Source organism: Lolium rigidum, chromosome 6, assembly GCF_022539505.1.
Source record: "Lolium rigidum isolate FL_2022 chromosome 6, APGP_CSIRO_Lrig_0.1, whole genome shotgun sequence".
NCBI lineage: Eukaryota > Viridiplantae > Streptophyta > Magnoliopsida > Poales > Poaceae > Lolium > Lolium rigidum.
The window spans coordinates 155,568,786-155,591,841 of NC_061513.1; the positions used below are offsets into that span (position 1 = coordinate 155,568,786).

General features: G+C 47.3%; 1 pseudogene; it reads right to left on the reverse strand.

Moving 5' to 3' along the window:
- Nucleotides 1-19,336: 19,336 nt before the first annotated feature.
- On the reverse strand, nucleotides 19,337-20,757 carry LOC124659212 (annotated as a pseudogene).
- Nucleotides 20,758-23,056: the final 2,299 nt, after the last annotated feature.

Here is a 23,056-nt window from a genome sequence, read left to right on the forward strand (position 1 = left end):
GTTGTCGAGCAGGTGAAGCTACATTCCAGCGCGTATACGGCGAGATGCCCAGCTCGTGCGATGCGGGTGCACGGCGTGATGCAGGTGTTGTGGGATGCAGCAGGGCCGTGAGAAGCGGCGCGTAGAGTTGATCTGATCCTTTGAGTTGCAGAGTCATGGACGACCAAGTGAATTGGTCCAGTTAGTTGCATGCATGAATTAGTCAGTGGGTTAGCCGCATGCTGGAGTGATTCCAGGAAAGTGGGTTAGTGGAGTAAGTGCATGAGGTGTGAGTCCTTATCTTGTACTACTACTATTTAAGCCAAACAAATGAATGAGACGAGTGCAGCCGTGAGGGCAGAAAAACAATGTAGCCAATATGGTCTCACCGGGAGGAAATTGCAAAGCAAATATTCTCCTTGGTGAGGTGTGCGTGCGTGTGTTGTGTAGTCTTTCTCAGTTCTCACCATGTGTGTGTTCTTGTGAGGTGAGAGAGACAAGAGAGATTGTGAGAGATCAGAGGTAGAAGAAGAAGATGGGGCTGCGAGATGCAGCCCCCGACATTTGGTATCAGAGCCACGAAGATCCAAGGCGGCGACGCGGCGCACTCCATGGGAGATGGAGGCAAGATGCGTGACGACGCTGGTGGGAGCATGGCGTGGTGCTCGGCGTCGAGAAGGCGTCGTCCACGTCAAGAGAAGGCCGCGGTGTGATGCTGCGGCGATAAGGCAATGGCGGTGCGATGCCGCTGAAGCCGACAATGGTGGCGGCTACGAACTCCATGCGAAGTGGAGGTCGACGGCGCGACGTGGAGGCTGTTGGCGGTGCGATGCCGCTAGCAGCTGGTTGCGGTGCGATGCCGCGAGGAGAAGTCGGCGGTGTGATGCTGCCACGAGGAGACGATGGTGTGATGCCATCACGAGGCGGCGGCGGTGCGATGCCGCTGGCTGCCACCGGCGGCGGTGTGATGCCGCTAGAGAGGAGACAGCGGCGCGATGCCGTTGCGCGACGATGACGGCACGATGTTTTTATCTTGAGGAGAGTCGGCGTGACGCCGCCGGCGGTGGCATGATGCCATCGTCATCATGAAGAGTTGGTGGAAAATGATGCGGCGTGAAGCTGCGAGAAGACGGAGTGGTGACTGGTGCTGCTACGGCATCGTTGTAATATCCCAGGTATTGGGGTTACAAAAATAGAGGAAACAGATGTGTGCATTGCATTCATGTATAGAAAATCTGGGGAATTTTCGCGCTTTAAAGTAAAACAATCACAGGGATTGAAGTTTCACTTGACCTTGGTGGAATTGAAGTAGCGCATCAAGTCAAGCGCTATAAACCTCAATGTGACTTTGTTAAAACCTTGTTTTGGGTAGAGATGATTTGATCTAAAGGATTAGATCAAATGGAATTAATATTCAACACCACACTTTAATCAATGCTCAATTGCTTGATCTCATAACAGATCATAATATGGTAATCATTGCCATAACATAAGAACATCTGTTTAGTTACAAACCATGTAACAATAAAATGGAGAAACCATCCTTCACTTATCTTCTCCATGTCTTAAAACTAATCCATGATCCTACCATAAAACCTCATGGTATTCCTTCTATATCAACATTTGGAGTTATAACAAGGAGATCCACTCAAGAAATATATATCCTTCTCTATTCCATATTATTACACATCAAACCTAGAGAGGTGAGAGTTCTATTATAATTATTAAAGAAGCAATAACAAAACTTGAGTTAAACCTTGGATATACATCCAAGTATTCAAATCATCATCTTCAAGACAACCATAGAGAGAGATAACCATTAATGTTAAACATAGATCTTGATGATCACATCAACCTCTAAGGAGCCTAATATTAGGTTAGCATTGAAGTCCTTCCCAAATGAGAGAGACCATCCATACTAATCCTAGTTCTATCTATTCAAATCTCCAAATGGTTAAATCATCAGTTCTTGAGAGAACTTTAAGTAAATATCTCAGGCATTTTCCTGGGATATAAAACTATTGGGATAACCATGACCATGTCCACCTAAGGAATTATGAGAGAAGTACTATACCCTTGCTATTCAAGACAACACTTGATCTTGGAATTGAGAACCCATTCCCTGTGAAGTAACTTAGGAAGCCAAGCGTTGAACACTATAAATTGAGTGATGATCATAAACCCTAAGAACTTGAGGTAAAGATATTTAGAACAAGTTGATCATACTTAAACCATGATCATGCTCTTGAGGTATGTGAGGATAAGTTAAACCCTAATAGGATCAGTAGATACTATTCATCACATGAAATCATAGGGAGGTAACCAGTAAGCAACCCTAGGCTTAGATCCCAACCTTAACTTGTGAATCACTTGGTGATCATAAGTAGAATCCTACCACATTTACATTCCACCTATTCTTCACTTAAGAACCACAAGAAAACCTTTAGAGACAACTCTATACTTTATATGGTAAGAAACCATCAATCCATTTGACCAAAGTTAACTATAAAAAGGACTATAACCAATGAAGTTACTTTAAATGATAAATTGGAAATAATAATAGAAGTTAATTGGTAGAAGATAAAACCAATTCTCAAATCCTTAGTAATTAGAGAAGCACATAAGGTATTAAGCAAGTAACCCTTATCATAGTTAGGGGAGATTAAACCCTAGCACATGAAATATGGTGTCATCCCATCTCTATAACCTAGAATTAAATCTCAACCCTAGTTTGTGTATCACTTGGATGATCATCACCATAAACCTAGTTCACAATTGAGTTCCAAACCACATGCCAATAGGTGAATATAATTAGGATCCTAGAATTGCTCATTAGCTAAGTTCTATGCTTCACTAATTAAACCTGAGAAACATCTAGTGCTTATACTCACAATTAAAACCCATGTGTGGTGAATAACAACTCATACCAATCACTGATCTATATAATTAAGACCCAACCTTGAGAAGAGTAATATCTACTCTAGATAATTCAAAGTGCTAATAGACTAGAACACAAATGCTAATGAATATGGGTGATCATCAAACCTACAAAACCTTAATAAAATGTTGCTCACATGGAACTAACATGCAAGTGATTAATTTCTCAAATAGGAACTAAGACGTAATAACAACTTCAGAAATACCTTGAGAAGAAGGTATCAACTCTTATATTTCTAAATTGAATAGGAATTCAAAACAAAAAGGAAATTGAAGTGAAAATAACAACTCATGTCTATTTGCTATTTTGAATAAGTTCATAAATATGCAAATAATCTAATATAAAATGTGAATTCAAATTGAATAGTGAAACAATAGTCAGTATACTAAATCTTGAATGGATTAGCATAATTACAAATATCTGCACATAGAATGATATTCAAATATGAGTTAAAATAGAAAATATACAAAAGGAGAAATAAAAACAGAGAAAAAAATGGGAGAAAGCCTCACCTGGACCTTACCTGGTCGAGCAGCCCACCAGCACAGCCCAACTACAGGCCCAACATCACCAGCCCAGCAGAAGCCCACCAGGCCAACCCAACCCAAACCACCTACCGTTTCACCCGCTTTAAAAATCGTGCGAGAAGACGTGGTCTTCGTGTTCCTCGCATGGACGCCACGGGACGCCGTGATCGACTTCGCTGGCCACGTCCCCGTCGCCGATAAGCCTCAGCCGGATGCAAGCCTCGTCCCAGAACCCTAGCGCATGGCCGTGGAGTCCGCAGCCAGTCGGACCATCTAGATTCGGGCACCGAAAATCCTAACCGCATCTCCAACGTATCCTGGCCACTCGTCGCCGATGACTCGTCGTTGTTCCAGACCACCTCAAGGCGTATAACAGCACCAGAATGACCGCCGTGCCATCCTTGTTCACCTCCGCCCAACCATTCTCTCTCAATCCCTCTCCAACTCACACCATTCTCATGTACTGGCTGCCGGAGTCGGAGAAGAAGCCGACGATAGGAGCCGCCCCTGACTTCGGCAAGTGGTCCAGGAGATGCGCCTCGACGCGTAGAGCCACCGTGCAGAAGCACGCATCCAGGGGAGCTATGAATCGATCCAATTTGAAGATTTTCCCCCACAGTAGTTCGTCGGAAACGGTGGCTGTGTGGTCTTCTCCGTCAGTAATCCTCTTCGTCGAGCCTTCTGTCAGCCTCAAGGTGAGCGTGCGATCATTTAGAGCTTAATTTCGCGTCCTATAGACCCCTGTAGCCCATATTCGATCGATGGCCGGAGCCCGCCGCCGCAGGTGGTGATCTCCGACGATGTTCCGGTGACCCTCTGTGAAAAGTAAGACCACCACTGTAACCAGTGAATCGAGGGGGTCCGAATAGTACTAGTCGCGCATGCTCGGGGTGCCAGTAAATCGGCGGCGCCGCCGTGCGCTGACTCGCCGGCGTTTAACCGCCGGTGGAGTCAAACACCCTGGTCAAACTTGACCAGTCACCGCTTGCATGGCAGCCTGCGTGGCACTGGCCCCACTGGTCAGTGTCTGGCGCTAGGGTCTACCACGGTACAAAACGTTTCGTTAAATATTTTAAATTGCAGAAATTTGCTGAATATTTACAAGAATTTATAAAATTCATTTTAACTCAGAAAAATACAAATGAGATATCAAAATGTTCCTAAAAATAAAATCTATCCAATAAAAATATAATATGAAATTTTTATTTTTAAACAAAATTCAATTATTTAATACTTGTTAATTAAGCCTTTTCCTTTAATTCTAAATGCAATTAAAATTCAGAAATTAAGCAAACTTCCTAAAATAAATAAAAACCAGTAAGTAAACAAGGAAAACATTAAAATTAATTTTACTTTACTAATAACTTGATAAATCCTTATTAGGAGGATTTAAATCCAATTAATTATTTACCCTGATTATTAATTCTTCAAAAATAATAAAATGCCAAATCCAAACTTTTGTTTACTTGAAAGTGATTAAGTAAACAAGCTATTAACTCAAGAACTTTAGGGTATTCAGAAAACCCTAGTTCCATAAGAAAGAAAACTAGAACCTCATCATTTCATGTGTGATCCTAAAACCCTAATGCCATTTAGACCTTAGCTCCATTACTTCATATGAACCCTAAATTGTTTCTAAAACCTAAACCCTAGGTTAGAACATGTGATCATGTTGCTCTATTATCATAGAGCCATGATTAGCAACTAAAGACATATATATTTCCACATAAAAGGTATAACCCTATCACTAGCAAATTAGTATTCCATGTATGCATACCGTCAAACCAAGTTGATCAAGTAGGATCAATCAAGTCTAAACCCTAGTTCCTATCCTTAGAGATATCAACCTTATTTATCCATGCTTAGCACCACACCATTGTGATGATCCCTAATGGCAAACATGCCAATATTGTGCATCCTATTCCTTACACACTAAACCCTATTAAGGTTAAGAGAATCATCAAACATCCTATTTAGGAAACAACCATTCTTTACTTAGGGAATTAAATAGCAAACCTAGACAACCTCAACCCTAATTGAAAGACTTCTTATTACTTAAGAAGTATGTTCTTCAAAAGTTATTCTTTTGAAGAAAATAAGGAATCATCATCAATCCTGCCTAATAGGATCTATAGCCAATAACCATCTATCACCAACAAGGTATAACCCACCTTATAGCACCATGTGTAACTAATTGCTTAAGATGCTTAGGCTTAGCTCAACCTTACAAGTTCTAGCTATTGATGAATCCAACTATGTTATGATCCATCTACTACTTACTCCAGAAGCAATGGAAACCATAGTAAACCATAGAACCCCACAACCGTAATTATCATACTTGTTCTTTGTTAAAGAACATGTTCTTCAAAAGTTATTCTTTTGAAATATATGATAATTAATCATTAACCATGCCATGTAGTGTTAAAATCAACCACTATTCATTACAGGTTAGGATTACACCAAATGTTATGGTTGTGTGCTATTAATGCTATTATTATAATATATTGCAGCACATGTTTAGGATACCAAGTAATCACACCTGAATAAGAACCTTGTTTGTGAATCACTCTAAAAGTGCAACACACCCTGAATTAATCATCACAACTCACTAATCCTAAATCATCGAGGTTAGGTCACGCTTAGAGCGATTGCATCTCATACTTATGCATTATTGCATCCTTGCCAATCTTTTAAACATCGTCCTTACCGGACGATGATGCTATTTCAGAATTTGGAGTTATTGCGTATCGAAGACCTTGCTTGCATAATCTTGCAGTCAAGAAAGGCAAGTTCATCACTTGCTCATGTCATTTGAGTATTTCTATCAAATTACTTGCAAAGTACTATGGTTATCACTATTGCATAAAAACCAAAACCACTACTTTCATAACTATGAATATGACTATGTGGTGGGCAATGGAACCATGGATTGTGTTGATATGGTGGAGGTTCCATTGCAAGGGTTTATATCCATCTAGGATTAAACAACAAATGTCGCCAGTGATTCTTGTGCCGTAATACCCGTGTTAACCATAAGATCTGGAGTGGGACGGAGTAGTCAAAAGTGTTTCCACCTCTCGTTCATCAACGGATGCGCTTACCGTAGCGGCTTGTATCCGCGTGAACAACCGGAGGGTGGGGATCCCATTCTAATTCCCCACGGTAATGCAATGCTTACCATAGCAGTTGTGTCTTGCGGAACAACCGGAGGGTGGGGATCCCATTCTAATTCCCCACGGTAATGCGGTCTAGGATGGGTTGCAGCTACCGACGTAGGAGTGTATGGTAGAGCCCAAGACTCGTCGTCGTGGTCGGGGTCCACCCCGAAATCTACGGGAATAATGGGACCGGCGTGGACCCGTGGGTCGGGGCATGCAACAACGGGTGGGTGTTCGAGGTAGCGGAGGAACATGATTGGCTAGACCTTATACCGGGCCTCACACCGAAGGAAGTGTGGACGGGAAAGCTGCCCGGTTGGCACCAAGGTTAAGATCTCTTATGGGTAAAGCAACACACCTCTCCAGAGTGTAAAGAACTGTGACCTGTCACTCCCTGTTCCGGGATATGGAACTGCGAACGCGGCCGGAAAGGAGCTCCATGAAGTTCTAGTAAACCGGTGAAGGCCGACGGACATAGTTCTTCTGAATAAAAGCAACCTCTTGAAGAAATGGTTATGAAAACTTGCATTGGTATTAGACTTTCTGGTCTAATGCCGTAGCTAGTGCATTAAACACCTCTTTCCTATAATGAACTTGTTGAGTACGCTCGTACTCATCCCACTCTTAAATCCCCTGCTTAGATATGAAGGCATCGAAGGAGGATCTACAGTGCAACTCGAAGGCCGAGGAGTCAACAACTACTTCAAGGAACAAGACCTTGTCAGAGGAGGCAAACACTACATCCAACAAGGAGAAAAACCTAGAATAGCAATAGAAGGAAACTAGCTTCCTAAACTTAGCTCCTATTTAGCTAGAATCTATTCATAGCCTATGTAGCTAGTAAAATACTCTACAAATAGAGTTCGTGTTAGGATTAGACTACGAGTCGATCTTCTGGAGTTTATTTGCAGTTTTACCTCATTGTAAAGTAGAAGGCTATGATGATCTTATGTAACAGAGTCTGTGTGTAACTCTATAGACATGCCTTGGACCCGCATATGTTTCGGTTGTACCACTCTGAGCGATATAATACTAGTGGAACGGTGTTTCATTGGTGTTATATCAGACTTGCATACTACACCATGCAGTGGTATGCCGGGTCCCCACAATCGTCCACAAGTCGCTGCGGATTTTCCGCATAGTGAAGAATGGAGAATCAAGATTAGGGAGAGATTGTTAGGTTTTAATCTTGATTATGTATCAGCATGTTTAGATTCATCTGCATGTAGTAGTTGTCGAGCAGGTGAAGCTACACTCCAGCGCGTATACGGCGAGATGCCCAGCTCGTGCGATGCGGGTGCACGGCGTGATGCAGGTGTTGTGCGATGCAGCAGGGCCGTGAGAAGCGGCGCGTAGAGTTGAGCTGATCCTTTGAGTTGCAGAGTCATGGACGACCAAGTGAATTGGTCCAGTTAGTTGCATGCATGAATTAGTCAGTGGGTTAGCTGCATGCTGGAGTGATTCCAGGAAAGTGGGTTAGTGCGTTAGTGGAGTAAGTGCATGAGGTGTGAGTCCTTATCTTGTACTACTACTATTTAAGCCAAACAAATGAATGAGACGAGTGCAGCCGTGAGGGCAGAAAAATAATGTAGCCAGTCTGGTCTCACCGGAAGGAAATTGCAAAGCAAATATTCTCCTTGGTGAGGTGTGCGTGCGTGTGTTGTGTAGTATTTCTCAGTTCTCACCATGTGTGTGTTCTTGTGAGGTGAGAGAGACAAGAGAGATTGTGAGAGATCAGAGGTAGAAGAAGAAGATGGGGCTGCGAGATGCAGCCCCCGACATTTGGTATCAGAGCCACGAAGATCCGAGGCGGCGACGTGGCGCACTCCACCTCGTGTTCAAGACCGCCTGGCGTGGGAGCAACCCAGGCCGTCGAAAAAGTCGATGTGGCGGAGGCGTGTTGAGGCGCGCGGCAAGGCGGCGCGTGGTGCTGTCGCGCCGGAGATGGACGGGTTGTGCTTCCGTTGCTATGAGCCCGGCCACCGCAAGAGGGATTGCACCAACGACGAGCTCTGCGTCCGGTGCTGGGTCCGTGGCCATCCGGCGAGGGAGTGCAAGCGGCCGCGCAGTCCTGCGTCGGAGGAGGAGCTGCGCAACCTGGCCCTGGCCAAGCTGGCGCGCCGTCGTTCGCCGGTTCGGGGTGACCATGCTGGAGGTCGGAGGGCCCCAGCAGGCAGCCGCGCCCACCCCCCCTCCGCCGCCGCCGCCACCACCGCCGCCTGTGGTGGCTCCCGTCGTCGCTCCGCTCCCGTCGACCCTTCCTCCCTTGAGTGCTTGGCGGCCGCTGTCCGTCCAGCCGGAGCCCGTCACGGTGGGAGCGCCGGTGCACGTGGTGCCGGCTCTGTGCGTGGTGAGAAGGACGGTGGCCATGTGCGACTTGGAGCGGAGGCTCCGGTTCGCTATGGTCGCGTCGGTCGGTGGGCGGAGGCCGGAAGTTTCGCCTGAGCAGGTGGCGGCGACGTTGAGGTGGAGAGGTGTGTTGGCGACTGCGTTTTCGGTGCATGTTGACGCTCCGGAGGACTTCTTGGTGGTGCTGGAGTCTGCCGAGGTCCGGCGGCACGTCGCGTCGCTGCCCGCCGTGCTGGTTGCAGGGGCTCCGCTCGCGTTCCGGCCTTGGAATAGGCAAGCTCAGGCCAAGCAAGTGGCGCTGAGGTCAAGGGTGTCTCTGGTCATCGAAGGAATACCGCCGCACGCCTGGGACGTCGAGGTTGTGGAGGATTTGCTCGGGAAGAGTGTGGCTGTGGAGGAGGTTGCGCCCGAGACGAGGTCGCGTGCCGATCTTTCATTGTTCAAGCTCACGGCTTGGACATCGGAGCTGAGTGCCATTCCGGTGGCGCGCATGCTTGCGGTGCCCGAACCGTTAAGCGAGGAGGAGTCGCGTGCAAGGTCGCCGGCGAGGGAGCTCCCGGTGACGGACTTGAGCACGCCGGAGACGGCAGTGGCGCGCGAGATCAAGACGCTGCAGTACAAGGTGTTGATCCACGTCGTTGCTGTGGAGGAGCCATGGCTCGAAGGTGAGCTTGGTGCGGCGAGGCAGGGCGAGGGCCCTCACGGTGGTCAGGGAGGTGCCGGCGGCGACGCTGGCCGTCGCCGGAGAAGAAGCTATGCGTGGAAACGTGGGGTGCCTGACCTCCGTAGTGGGCCCGGCGGAGTTGGTCAGCAGAGGCATTGTGGGACAGGTGGCGCCACGCCGGTGGTGGAGGAGGGCTCGTGGGGCCTACCTCCTTTGAACCGGCCTGGTCCTTGCACGGTCAAGCTGCCGGCGTCCAGCTTTGCGGCGTCTGTCGGGGAGCAGGAGCTCTCTGTGCCGCTGGTCGGGGACAGCAGGGTACGTGCTGGGAAAGAGAAGGAGCATGCGGCCGTTGGATCCGCAGCTGCTGCGCGATCTGATGGTGGAGAGGCCGTGGTGGTTTTGGAAGGGCCCGGAGATGCGGTGGATATTCCTCCAACGGGCCAGGAGGTGGGGCCGGAGATGGCGACAGATCAGGGGAAAGCAGGAGCGCCTGTTTGGCTCGACGCGCTGGAAACGCTGCCGACCGCTGCGGATCCCGAGGCGCAGCTGGACAAAGTGGATCCCGAGGCTGATCCATGGGGGGCTTCCGATGCAGGTCGTGGGGTCCAGGAGGGATCAGTTCTGGAAGCTGGTTTGCACCACGAGACGGGGAGTTTGAATCTGGAGAAGGTGGGGCCCTCGGTGGGGGCCTCGGAAGGTGCGTCTCAACCCTGTTGGGTGGTGGAGGAAAACCGGGCGCATGGGGAGCGGTTGGAGCCGTTGGTGCAGGGAGTGGACCCAGCTCTTCATGCAGCTCCACGGGGTTTGGTCGAGGAGGAGGACTGTGAAGCATCCTTGCCTGACACGTGGTCCATTTCTGGTTCTTGCTCCACAGGAGTCCATGGATCTGTTGAGGAGACGCTTGCTTGGGGGAAGAAGGAGGAGTACTTCCAGGTCTCGATCTCGGAGGTAGAGCTTGGCGGGCCAAAACGCGCAGATGAGGTGTTGGCTTCAGAACAGCACCACATGTTGGAGAGTGTCGAGAGGGAGTTGCTGAGTTCCCCATGCATGTCGTTCACTGGGCCTAACAGCGACATGCAAATGGTCCCGCGCAGACAGCAGAGGGATCCAGTTTTACAGGAGGCCACACCGGAGGGCTTCGCTGAGGGAGGCATGGCAGAGCTAGAGCTGCATCAGGAGAGGCTTGCGTTAGGCCGTATCAAGCTGTTCTGCGCCTCCATTCTCAAGAAGTTGGCCCCCCCGCTGCTTCGTGAGGTGGAAAGCTCGTCTTGCCTGAGAGCGGACGCGGAGCCTTTCACCCCCAGACGGATGACGAGGAGTGCTGTGGTAGCTGCGGATGCGAGAGGGAAGAAGGCGCCCAAGGCCTCGGCTGCTGAGACAGTGCTTCTCAAGGCACTGGGCATCTGCCCTGAGGAGCTGTCAGTGAATGAGGACCACCTGGCCAGCTTCAACGAGATCTTCGACTCGCCGCTTGGGGACAGACACGTGAGGGTCATGGCGTCCATCTTTGGCAAGATGGTACCCCAGAGCTTCGAGCAGCAGGAAGGCTGTAGAGTAGTGGCTGCGGCACATTAGGCTGCCGGTAGAGTGGAGTGGAGTTGCTAGCTGTGTTTTATGGATTGTAACCTAGAGATGCTGTTCTGGAACGTTCGTGGCACAAACGATCCAGCTAAAAAGAGTGCTGTTAGGGAATTCATGGAGAGTTTGCATGTGAGCATTGTGTGTATTTCGGAGACTTAAGTTTCGGAGGTGGATGAGTTCTATATTTCACAGTGTTTGGGCCCGTCTTTTGACGGGTTTGTGTTTTTACCGGCGGATGAGACTAGAGGTGGAGTGGTTCTAGCTTGGGACTCCTCGGTGATCCAAGTTAGCCATGTGAGCCTGGATTCCCACGCCATCACCGGAGAGATCACTAGTAGGGATGGATCTGTGTGGTGGCTTACCACTGTGTATGGACCCCAGACGGTTGAGGAGAAAATCTTGTTCCTGGAGGAGTTATCGGAGAGAAGGTCCCTCTGCCCCGGGCCATGGATGGTGGCGGGAGACTTCAATATGATCCTAAACGCATCGGAGAAAAACAATGAGAATCTGGACCGTAACATGATGCAGCGCTTCAGAGCTTTTGTCCATGAGCATGAGCTTAAGGACCTATATATGCATGGGAGGACCTATACCTGGAGCAATGAGAGGGAAAGAGCTACCCTCACACGCATCGATAGGGTGCTAGTCTCGGTGGATTGGGATCTTCAGCACTTTGATGCAGTGCTGCAAGGTCTCTCCTCGTCGATCTCGGACCACGCACCGCTACATCTGGCCCTGAACGCGGTGTTTCGGCCAAAAAGGAGATTTAGGTTCGAGAACTGCTGGTTAAAGCTGGATGGGTTCGATGAGGCAGTGAAGGAGGCATGGGTTTGTGACCCTGAAATTGTGGACCCTTTTCGGAGGTTAGATGCACTCTTCAGAAGTGCCTCGGAGCACCTACAGTCATGGGGACAAAAGAGAGTGGGGAACATCAAGTTAAACATTGCGATCACAAACACCCTGATCCTGCGGCTAGACGTGGCACAGGAGAGGCGCACGCTCACGCCAGTGGAGTTCTGGCTTAGGAAGACGCTCAAGCAATCAGTGCTGGGGCTTGCGTCGTTAGAGCGAACAATGGCGCGTCAAAGATCGAGGATTCGCTGGTTGAGGGAGGGGGACGCCAATACGGCGCTCTTTCATGCCGTGGCCAATGGTAGAAGAGTGAAAAACTACATCGCCTCAGTGAAGGTAGGAGAGGAGCTTGTCACGGATCAGGAGAGGAAAGTGGAGGCTTTCACTGATGCTTTCTTCCAGTTGCTTGGGAGGATTCAACCCAGGGACCATTCCGTTGATTTGGAAGCGCTGGACATACCGACAGCCGAGCTTCAGGAGTTAGACGATATGTTCACTGAGGAGGAGATATGGGGAGTGGTCAAGGAGTTGCCCCCTGACAGGGCGCCTGGACCAGATGGGTTCAATGGAGCTTTCTATCAGAGAGCGTGGCCGGTAATCAAGGGTGACATCATTGCCGGGCTGCTGAAACTCAGTGTCGGAGATGGTCGTGGCTTTGCCCGCCTAAATAGAGCCCTGATCACGCTGATCCCCAAAAAACCGGATGCCACGGAGGTTAAGGACTACCGCCCTATTAGTCTGGTGCATAGCTTTGCCAAACTGTTCTCCAAACTGATGGCCAACAGACTCCGGCGTAGACTGGGAGAGGTGGTGAGTACTAATCAATCGGCGTTTATCCGAGGTCGGTCCCTACATGACAACTTCATTCTTGTGAGGCAAGTGGCGAGGAAAATCAACCAGCAGAGACAGTCTGGAGTACTGCTGAAACTTGATCTCACAAGAGCCTTTGACTCGATTTCTTGGAGTTTCCTTTTTGAGGTGCTACGGCGCATGGGTTTTGGTGAGCGCTTTCTAAAATGGGTCTCCGTACTGCTGAACACGGCAAACACCAGAGTTATGGTGAATGGGGTGCCTGGACGCCGATTCGTCCATGCCAGGGGACTGAGACAGGGCGATCCCACGTCACCGATGCTTTTCGTCGCGGCGATGGAAGTGCTTACGGTGGCGGTTAAGAAAGCCACGGAGAGCCAGCTCTTTTCCAGGCTTGCGGGGATCTCGGAGCATTAGAGAATATCGGTCTATGCGGACGACGTGGTTATCTTCTGCAAACCGTAGGTTGCACAGTTGGAGGCGGTAAAAGCCATTCTGAGAGTGTTTGGCGAGGCCTCCGGGCTGTGTGTAAACTATAGGAAGACTTCGGCCACGCTGATTAGAGGACAGGACGGAGATGTCGACCGAGTTGCGGAGACCTTGGGTTGTGAGGTAGTGGGTTTCCCTATCAAATACCTGGGGATGCAGTTGGCTCTGAGACCACTGACTAAAGCGGAGTGACAACCGCTGATCGATCAAGTCATTCACTGCGTCCCAGCCTGGCAGAGGGGGATGATTCAGAAATCAGGGAGGCTTGTTCTCATTAAGTCTGTGATAAGTGCCAGGCCGATCCATCAGCTTATGGTCGCCGAGGCGCCAGCTTGGGTGCTTGAGGAACTGGTTAAATGGATGAGAGCCTTCTTTTGGGCGGGGAAGAGAGAGGTCAATGGAGGCCAATGTCTGGTAGCTTGGGACGCTATATGCAGACCGACTAGGTTCGGAGGTCTTGGAGTGAAAGACCTGAGGCTGCAAGGACTGGCACTAAGGGTGAGATGGTGCTGGTTACGTCGTACGGATCCTTCTAGGCAATGGCAAGGGCTGCCCGCTCTCCGCGACCCGGAAGCTAACGAGGTGTTCCAGAGTCTGGCGGATTTCAAAGTGGGGGATGGAGAGAACACCCTCTTCTGGACTGACAGATGGATCAATGGGAGAAACGCTGGAGAGATAGCTCCCGAGATGGTGGCCCTAGTCCCTACTAGGAGGAGGAACGCGAGGAAGGTGAGTGAGGCCTTGCAGGATGACACCTGGCTCTCAGATGCTGTAGGAGAGCTGTCGATTGACGGATGGATGCCGTGTGCTTTGCTTTGGGAGGAAATGGAAAGGGTACCCCGGGAGGGCGGCAGGCCGGATCTGATCTCTTGGAAGGGCTCGGCGTCAAGTAGATACACCGCGAGAGCGACCTACGACATGCTTTGCCAAGGGAGGATCAGTTGGGAGATGGCAAAGCCGTTATGGAGTTCTTTTGCGCCACTCAAGTGTAAGATCTTTGGCTGGCTGGCCCTGAGATATAGACTTTGGACCTCGGATAGGAGGACCCGTCACGGGTTGCAAGAACACTCGGATCCATGTCCTACTTGTCTTCAGGAGGAGGACAACGTAAATCATATCCTGGTGCAATGCCCCTATGCCAAGATGGTGTGGTTCGGATGCTTGAGAAGGCTGGGATCACAACTACAAGAACCACAGGAGAACACCAATCTAGAGAGATGGTGGACGGAGGCGAGGAAGAGGCTGCGGAAGGAGGACAGGAGAGGTTTTGACACGCTAGTTTTACTGATTGCCTGGACTCTCTGGAAGCAAAGGAACGCCAGGGTCTTTGGGAACCTACAGAGGCAGCTTTCCACGGAGCAGATGATAGACTCGGTGCTTGAGGAGTTCAGCCTTTGGTGGGCTGCGAGAGGAGGAGAGCGGAGAGGCATGCTGCGAGAGTAGGTTTCTAGGCTAGGTGGTGTGTGTGGGTTGGCCACGGATAGATGTACGCATCCGCCGTCGGTCTCTTGTATTTTATTTGCTACCTTCTATAAAGATTTGGCACGCCGTTCGCGTGCCCGCGAAAAAATAGAGATCAGAGGTAGAAGAAGAAGATGGGGCTGCGAGATGCAGCCCCCGACAGGCTCCTGAAAACAACGCTTGCATATGCCTTTCCAAGCTAACACCTGATAATTAATTGCTCACACGCCTTACTGCCACCCTCGATGATCAGGTCCTTGATTAGTCCCACGGCAATACATGAAGAGGAGCTGATTTTAGAACTGCGAACCGATTAAAAATATTTCATGTCTGCACACATCAGAGATGATTCAAATTAGGAGGCGTACAATCTAATAACAGATGGGAAGAAGGCACATACTCAGGAATGAACCAATTAACTTATATTCAACGTTTTTAGGTTGGAAGTGAAATTGGCAAATGATCTTATCCTACAACCTGAAGCGACATAACTACATCTTATCATTCATGAAGTACAGTTCAACTTGCTACCAATATAAGTTTCACCATATCAGTAGCCATGGACTTGAAATAGGGAACTCTTGGATATTTAGTGGGTCAAGAGGATTTTCTCAATGCCTGCAACACAAATCATACTTGCTGTCATGGAGAAAGTATGACCCAATAAAATGGAAAGACAATTTCCTGAACTGCTAAGTATAAGAAAAGAGAAGAAAGATGGTGCACCAAATTTGAATATACATTTTTAAGTTTCTTCATACAGTATCCAAGTATAAGTACAATCGTACATCCACGTGTAAGAGGCTCTATAAATGCTTTTCTCCAGCTCTCAGCAAGCCATCACAGGTTCCATTTCCTGAACATGTACATGTTGCTCGAGTTGTTCCTTGACTGAACAATGCAACAATACAAAATAAATTTGAGAAGAAACCAAACTATGCAGAGCAAAGAAAACGTAGGGGGTCAATAGGATGACCTAAGCATTATTTCCATTTCTAAGCAAAAGAAATCTACCATTCAGAAATGGGGCAGCGGTATTTTATAAAAAGGTAGATGGTCATAACTACATCATGTCTGCTGTATCTTAGTATTACTTGAGATCCAACATAGCGGTAAAAAAGGCCTTCCAATTTAAACTCTGATATCAAGTACAAGTGGAAGAGCCCATCTAGAAAAAACTATGTGTAATAATATGTATAAAAGAATGAATTGCTAAAACGCAGATCATTGGCACTTTCACTTGTTTGAAGGAGACTATTCATGGGCAAAAGACACTTTAAAAAAAAATCTCGGTACTCTATTAATAGACTCTTAGATCCTAAAACTGATCTATTGTAATTCTGATTAGAACTAAATGTATTCAATGGCAAAAAACAGAATCATAAGAAAACACCACATCATGCAGATCTCTAGAAATAGAAACCAATGTAAACGCAATAAGCTCTAATGCTGCATCTAAAAACTTTACACGTATCAGTCTACTATCGCAGTACTCTGCACTATTGAGTACACATGACCATATGTTGGCAACGCAACCACTAAGTAAAGAATATTGATTTTATTTTGAGAAGTGCACCATCCTAAATATAAACTAATGTTTTATGTCCCTAAGTTTACTCCAAATATTTCCAGGATATGAGCAGGATACAGTTAAGAAAAAAAAACAAAGGAAGAGGTGCATCAATACTAAAAACTTGTAGCTAACCGACATGGAAAGGGAAGACAACTCCTTAGGAAACATAATCTCACAAACATGGACAATATATCAGAGGAATATGATGAACAATTGAAAGGGCATATGTCTATGAGAATTACCTTTCACTAATCGTACACAACATAATTTTTTCATTATTCTTCAAGGTATCGCAACTATTGATTCTTGAAGGGATACAAACTAATCCACTATTTCCATGGGCAAACATCAGTCAGCCTTTATTTTTTGCTTAGGCTCTACGGTCGGGTTGGCTCTACCCCTACAATGTACTCCCTTCGTTCCTTAATAACCCTCTCCCTGAAAGATTGGGATGCCTCACCCTTGAGCTTCCACCACTTTGTTCTAGAGACTTTGGCGCGCTTACCCCGCTGGACACGGATCCTAAAGCGAAAGTCAGCAACCACCAGCTTATGTTGAGGGACAACACTCTCTCCAGGTATCACCTTACAATCAATGCAGGTGCGTTTGTCTTCTCTTCTAGAGAGGACAAAATCAATCTGGCTAGAGTGTAGACCACTACTGAACGTCACTAGATGGGATTCTCTCTTCCTAAAGAGGGTGTTAGCTACAACCATGTCATAGGCTAGAGCGAAGCTCAAGACGTCTTCTCCTTCTTGGTTCTTGATGCCATAGCCAAAACCCCCATTCACCCTTTCAAAACCTGTGTTAGATGTACCCACATGGCCATTGAGGTCTCCTCCTATGAAGAGCTTCTCACCAATAGGTACCCTCCTAACCAAGTCCTCCAGGCCTTCTCTTGGTGCTCTCATTGTGGCCTACTTGTGGGGCAAGCACGACGATATTGTATTGCATTTACACAACAATTATTTCTCACCGATCGGATGCCAAACAAACAAGCGTACAACAACAACAACAACAACCAATCCTTTCAGTCCCAAACAAGTTGGGGTAGACTAGAGTTGAAACCCATAAGATCTCGAAGCCAAACCATGGTTTCGGAACGTGGATAGCTAACTTCCACGCACCCATGTCCATGGCTAAATCTTTGTCGATATTCCAAACCTTCAGGTCTCTTTTAACGGACTCCTCCCATGTCAAGTTTGATCTACCACGACCTCTCTTAACATTCTCAACACGCTTTATCCGTCCGCTATGCACTGGCGCCTCCAGAGGCCTCCGTTGGATATGTCCAAACCATCCGAGACGATGTTGGACCAGCTTCTCTTCAATCGGTGCTACCCCAACTCTCTCCCGTATATCGTCATTCTGTATAAACCTGAGATTGGTTCCCGTTTAACCGGGCCCGTTGGTTCGGTTTCTCCACTTGGGCTTTTTTGGTTCAGTTTTCACGAACGGATCCCGCGGGTTCAGTTCAGATACGGTTTAGTTCCCCAACCAATCTCGGATTTAATTCCGTACCCGATCCTTTCTTGTGTGGCCACATATCCATCTCAACATGCGCATCTCTGCTACACTTAACTGTTGGATATGTCGTCTCTTTGTTGGCCAACACTCCGCGCCATACAACATCGCAGGTCGGATAGCTGTCCTATAAAACCTGCCTTTTAGCTTTTGTGGCACTCTCTTGTCACAGAGTACGCCAGAAGCTTGGTGCCACTTCATCCAACCAGCCTTGATTCGGTGGACCACATCTTCATCGATATCGCCATCCTTCTGTAACATGGACCCCAAACATCGAAAAGTGTCTCTCTCCGGTACCACCTGCCCATCAAGGCTAACCTCTCCCTCCTCGTGCCTACTAGAACTGAAACTGCACCTCATGTATTCAGTTTTAGTTCTACTAAGTCTAAAACCTTTCGATTCTAGAGTTTGCCTCCACAACTCTAACTTTCTATTAACCCCCGTTCGGCTATCATCGACTAGCACCACATCATCCGCAAAGAGCATACACCATGAGATATCTCCTTGTATATCCCTTGTGACCTCATCCATCACCAAATCAAAAAGATAAGGGCTCAAAGCTGACCCTTGGTGTAGCCCTATTCTAATTGGAAAGTCATCAGTGTCGCCATCACTTGTTCGAACACTTGTCAAAACATTATCATACATATCCTTGATGAGGGTAATGTACTTTATTGGGACTTTGTGTTTCTCCAAGGCCCACCACATGACATTCCGAGGTATCTTATCATAGGACTTCTCAAAATCAATGGACACCATATGAAGGTCCTTCTTTTGCTCCCTGTATCTCTCCATCAGCTGTCGTACCAAGAAGATGGCTTCCATGGTAGACCTCCCAGGCATGAAACCAAATTGGTTTTTGGTCACGCTTGTCAACCTTCTTAAGCGGTGCTCAATGACTCTCTCCCATAGCTTCATAGTATGGCTCATCAGCTTGATTCCACGGTAATTAGTACAACTTTGAACATCCCCCTTGTTCTTGAAGATTGGTACTAAAATACTCCGCCTCCATTCTTCGGGCATCTTGTTTGACCGAAAAATGAGGTTGAAAAGCTTAGTTAGCCATACTATCGCTACGTCTCCAAGGCCTCTCCACGCCTCGATGGGGATACCATCAGGACCCATCACATTGCCTCCTTTCATCCTCCTTAACGCCTCCTTAACCTCAGACTCCTGGATACGTCGCACAAAGCACATGCTGGTATCATCAAAGGAGTCGTCTAGCTCAATGGTAGAGCTCTCAACCTCTCCATTGTAAAGTTTGTCAAACTACTCCTGCCATCTACGCTTGATCGCCTCATCCTTCACAAGAAGCTGATCCTCTCCGTCCTTGATGCATTTGACTTCGTTGACATCCCTCGTCTTCCTCTCCCTAAACTTGGCCATCTTATAGATGTCCCTTTCGCCTTCCTTCGTGTTTAAACGTTGGTAGAGGTCCTCATACGCCCGACCCCTTGCTTCACTCACCGCCCTCTTTGCAGCCTTCTTCGCCACCTTGTACTTCTCCATGTTAGTTGCACTCCTGTCCAGATATAGGCATCTGAAACATTCCTTCTTCTCCCTAATAACCTTCTGGACCTCATCGTTCCACCACCAGGTATCCTAGCTTTCCTTCTACTTCCCTTAGTCACCCCAAACTCCTCTACAGCGACCTTCCGCAAGCAGGTCGCCATACTCGTCCACATCATGTTTGCATCGCCTCCTTCCTCCCAAGGGCCCTCCTTAATAACCCTCTCCCTGAAAGTCTGGGATGCCTCACCCTTGAGCTTCCACCACTTTATTCTAGCGACTTTGGCGCGCTTACCCCGCTGGACACGGATCCTAAAGCGAAAGTCAGCAACCACCAGCTTATGTGGAGGGACAACACTCTCTCCAGGTATCACCTTACAATCAATGCAGGTGCGTCTGTCTTCTCTTCTAGAGAGGACAAAATCAATCTGGCTAGAGTGTAGACCACTACTGAACGTCACTAGATGGGATTCTCTCTTCCTAAAGAGGGTGTTAGCTACAACCATGTCATAGGCTAGAGCGAAGCTCAGGACGTCTTCTCCTTCTTGGTTCCTGATGCCATAGCCAAAGCCCTCATGCACCCTTTCAAAACCTGTGTTAGATGTACCCACATGGCCATTGAGGTCTCTTCCTATGAAGAGCTTCTCACAAATAGGTACCCTCCTAACCAAGTCCTCCAGGCCTTCCCAGAACTCCCTCTTGGTGCTCTCATTGTGGCCTACTTGTGGGGCATACACGCTGATAACATTTAGGACTAAGTCCCCAACAACCAGCTTGACAAGGATCATCCGGCCCCCTAGCCTCTTGACGTCCACAACTCCATCCCTGAGGCTCTTATTGACCAAGATGCCTACTCCATTTTTGTTTGAAGTTGTCCCCGTGTACCACAAGTTGAAACCGGTATCCTCCACCTCCTTCGCCTTCTGTCCCTTCCATTTGGTCTCTTGGACGCATAGGACATCAACACGCCTCCTCACCGTCGTATCAACTAACTCCCGTAACTTACCCGTCAGGGACCCTACGTTCCAGCTACCTAAGCGAATCCTCCTAGGCTCGGCTAACTTCCTTACCCTCCGCACTCGTCGAGTCAAATACGGAGACCCTTGCTCATTTTTCACTACACCGGGGCGTCGGTGCAGCGCGCCACTAAGGATGCGGCGACCCGACCCTTGCTCACTTATCACTGTATCCATGTATCCAGATCAAGATACGGCGCGCCACCAAGGGGGTGACGGCCGGGCCCTTGCCCATTTGACACCACACCCGGGTTCCGATGTGGCGCGTCGCTAAGAGGGTTACGCCCCAACGAGGTTCCTTTGGGTTTCATCTCCATAAGAGTGGCTGGGTTTTTTACGTTGGCTCGCCCCGCCTGTCACAACCCTCCTCCTTTACCCGGGCTTGGGACCAGCTATGTTGAGACAACATAGGCGGAGTTGCCAAACAAACAAGCGTAACTATTTTAAAATTTTGTTGTCAATGCTGCACCTTTCTACAACTTCCCGTTGTCATATAGGCATCATCAGTTGCACATAAGAGAGAATAGTCCGGTACCTAAGATATGCCCAGTAGATTGCACACAATAACGATACACATGGGGATGCTCCTCCGACTGAAACAGAGATGCAGCTCACTGATTCCTTATCTGCCATAAATTAACAGAATTTTAAAATCATCGAACAACACTGAAAGTACCATCAGATGATGAAATTATAAAGGTGCTATGGGATCAATCGAGGCATCTGAAGGACAGGTACCATGAACACAACATGGGTTGAGATCTGTGACTAAATCAGGGGTACAACCCATTTATAGTAAGTATGGTGTTATTTATCACATTAATATTCACCAAATCGGTACGACAAATTGATGTTATCCTTGAGTTCATCATATTTAGAAGAATGCCATCTAAAACATTACATTAATGCTGCTATTGGTCTACAAATATCAGCAGTTAAAGGATGAGCAATATCAGCAGTTAAAGGATTGTGCTGATGTGTGAGATCAGTGATTAAATCAGGGGCAAAACCCATTTATAGTAAGTATGGTGCTATTTATCACATTAACATTCACTAAACCCGTAAGATAAATTTATGTGATCCTTTAGTTCATCATATTTAGAACAATACCATCTAAACATTACAGTAATACTACTATTGGTCTAAAAATATCAGCAGTTAAAGGATTGCGCTCACGCAATAATTCTGAGTAGACAGGTGTCAAGACTGCCTTAATTATTTTTAAGATCACTGCTGAATCCTAATGACTACTCTGGATCACATTACTCATATGTGGTCAATTTAGTACAAACACCATGGAGGAGTGTCATGAGAAGAGACCTGATGATTCATTGACCCACTATCCTCTTGAGACAAAATGGTGATGACTACATGTGGTGGTGAAGTAAAATATTTCAATGTTTCAATTTACGAAGTGTAAGCAAAAACTATTGAAGCCAATGAACTATATATAGACATGTATGAGCTATCTGAAAGTTTTTTATTGAATGGAGATGTGTTCCAACTGAACAACATTGTATTGGGACTGCCTATAGACAAGGAGGAAAAATAATAAGTGAAAAGTGGTGCATCTAGATTCATAGTAATCTTGCACACGCTTTGTGCGTGTAGCCACGATGGGCATAAATTTAGATAAACCACATTGCAAACTCATTAATAGTAGACTTCAAAGATGCAACAGTTAACACTCAAGCTGGTTCCTTGAAAGTCTGAGAACTCATTCAAACACAATATCTTATATCTTTGGTAAAAAAGTTTCATAATATATATTTCTTCAAAATATACAAATAATTTATATGGGGACCACTTATCATCAGAATATACAAAAGTTGATGGATATTAAAATTTACTATAGAGTACTGATCCACTAAAACACAACAATTATAGCATAATAGTAAAAGAAGAAAACAATTATAGGGAAGGGAAAGGTTCATGTATTTAATGAGAGTTACTGGAAATGATGTTTCAGTGTAATAGTTTGAGGCGACGAACATATTACGCGTACTGCAGCCAACCCATATGTTTATCATGCCATTGATTAGACAACTGTGTTGGCATGAGCAATGTCTTGATCATGTCAGTGTGTTGCCAATGGCTATGTCTTGATCATACCACTGTGTTGGCAATGACTATGTCTTTATCAATGCTCTAACACCCATTTGCCTTTCCAATTAGGTGGTAAAGCTGGAGTGCGACAAGGTGGTTAAGGGGTTCTTCCCTCCACCTGGCTACCAGGACCACATCGCCTAGAATCACTGGACGAAGGCGTTGAAGCCGGAGGTGTGCCTGGCAGGGTGGAGGCTGTGCTGATTCCACCTCTCACCGTACATCACCAGGGCGATGATGCCGCAGAGGTTCTACGTGCAGCTAAGCACGGACAACCTCTGCATGCTCGTCGTGCCGCGTGATTGTTACCTATCAATCAATGGGCTGAAACTGCACCATGATACTTTGTTGGGATCCAAATGTAGTGCACAACATAGCCCAAGTTTTGTTTCTCCTCAACGGCATCCGACATCTATTCAGAGCAACGAATCACGCCCTTAGAGTTTGTATTATCGCCTAACGTTGGAAAGAGGGCGCTTAGCTGATTTATTCTGCTAGCCTTCCACCTTAGCGCAAAAAA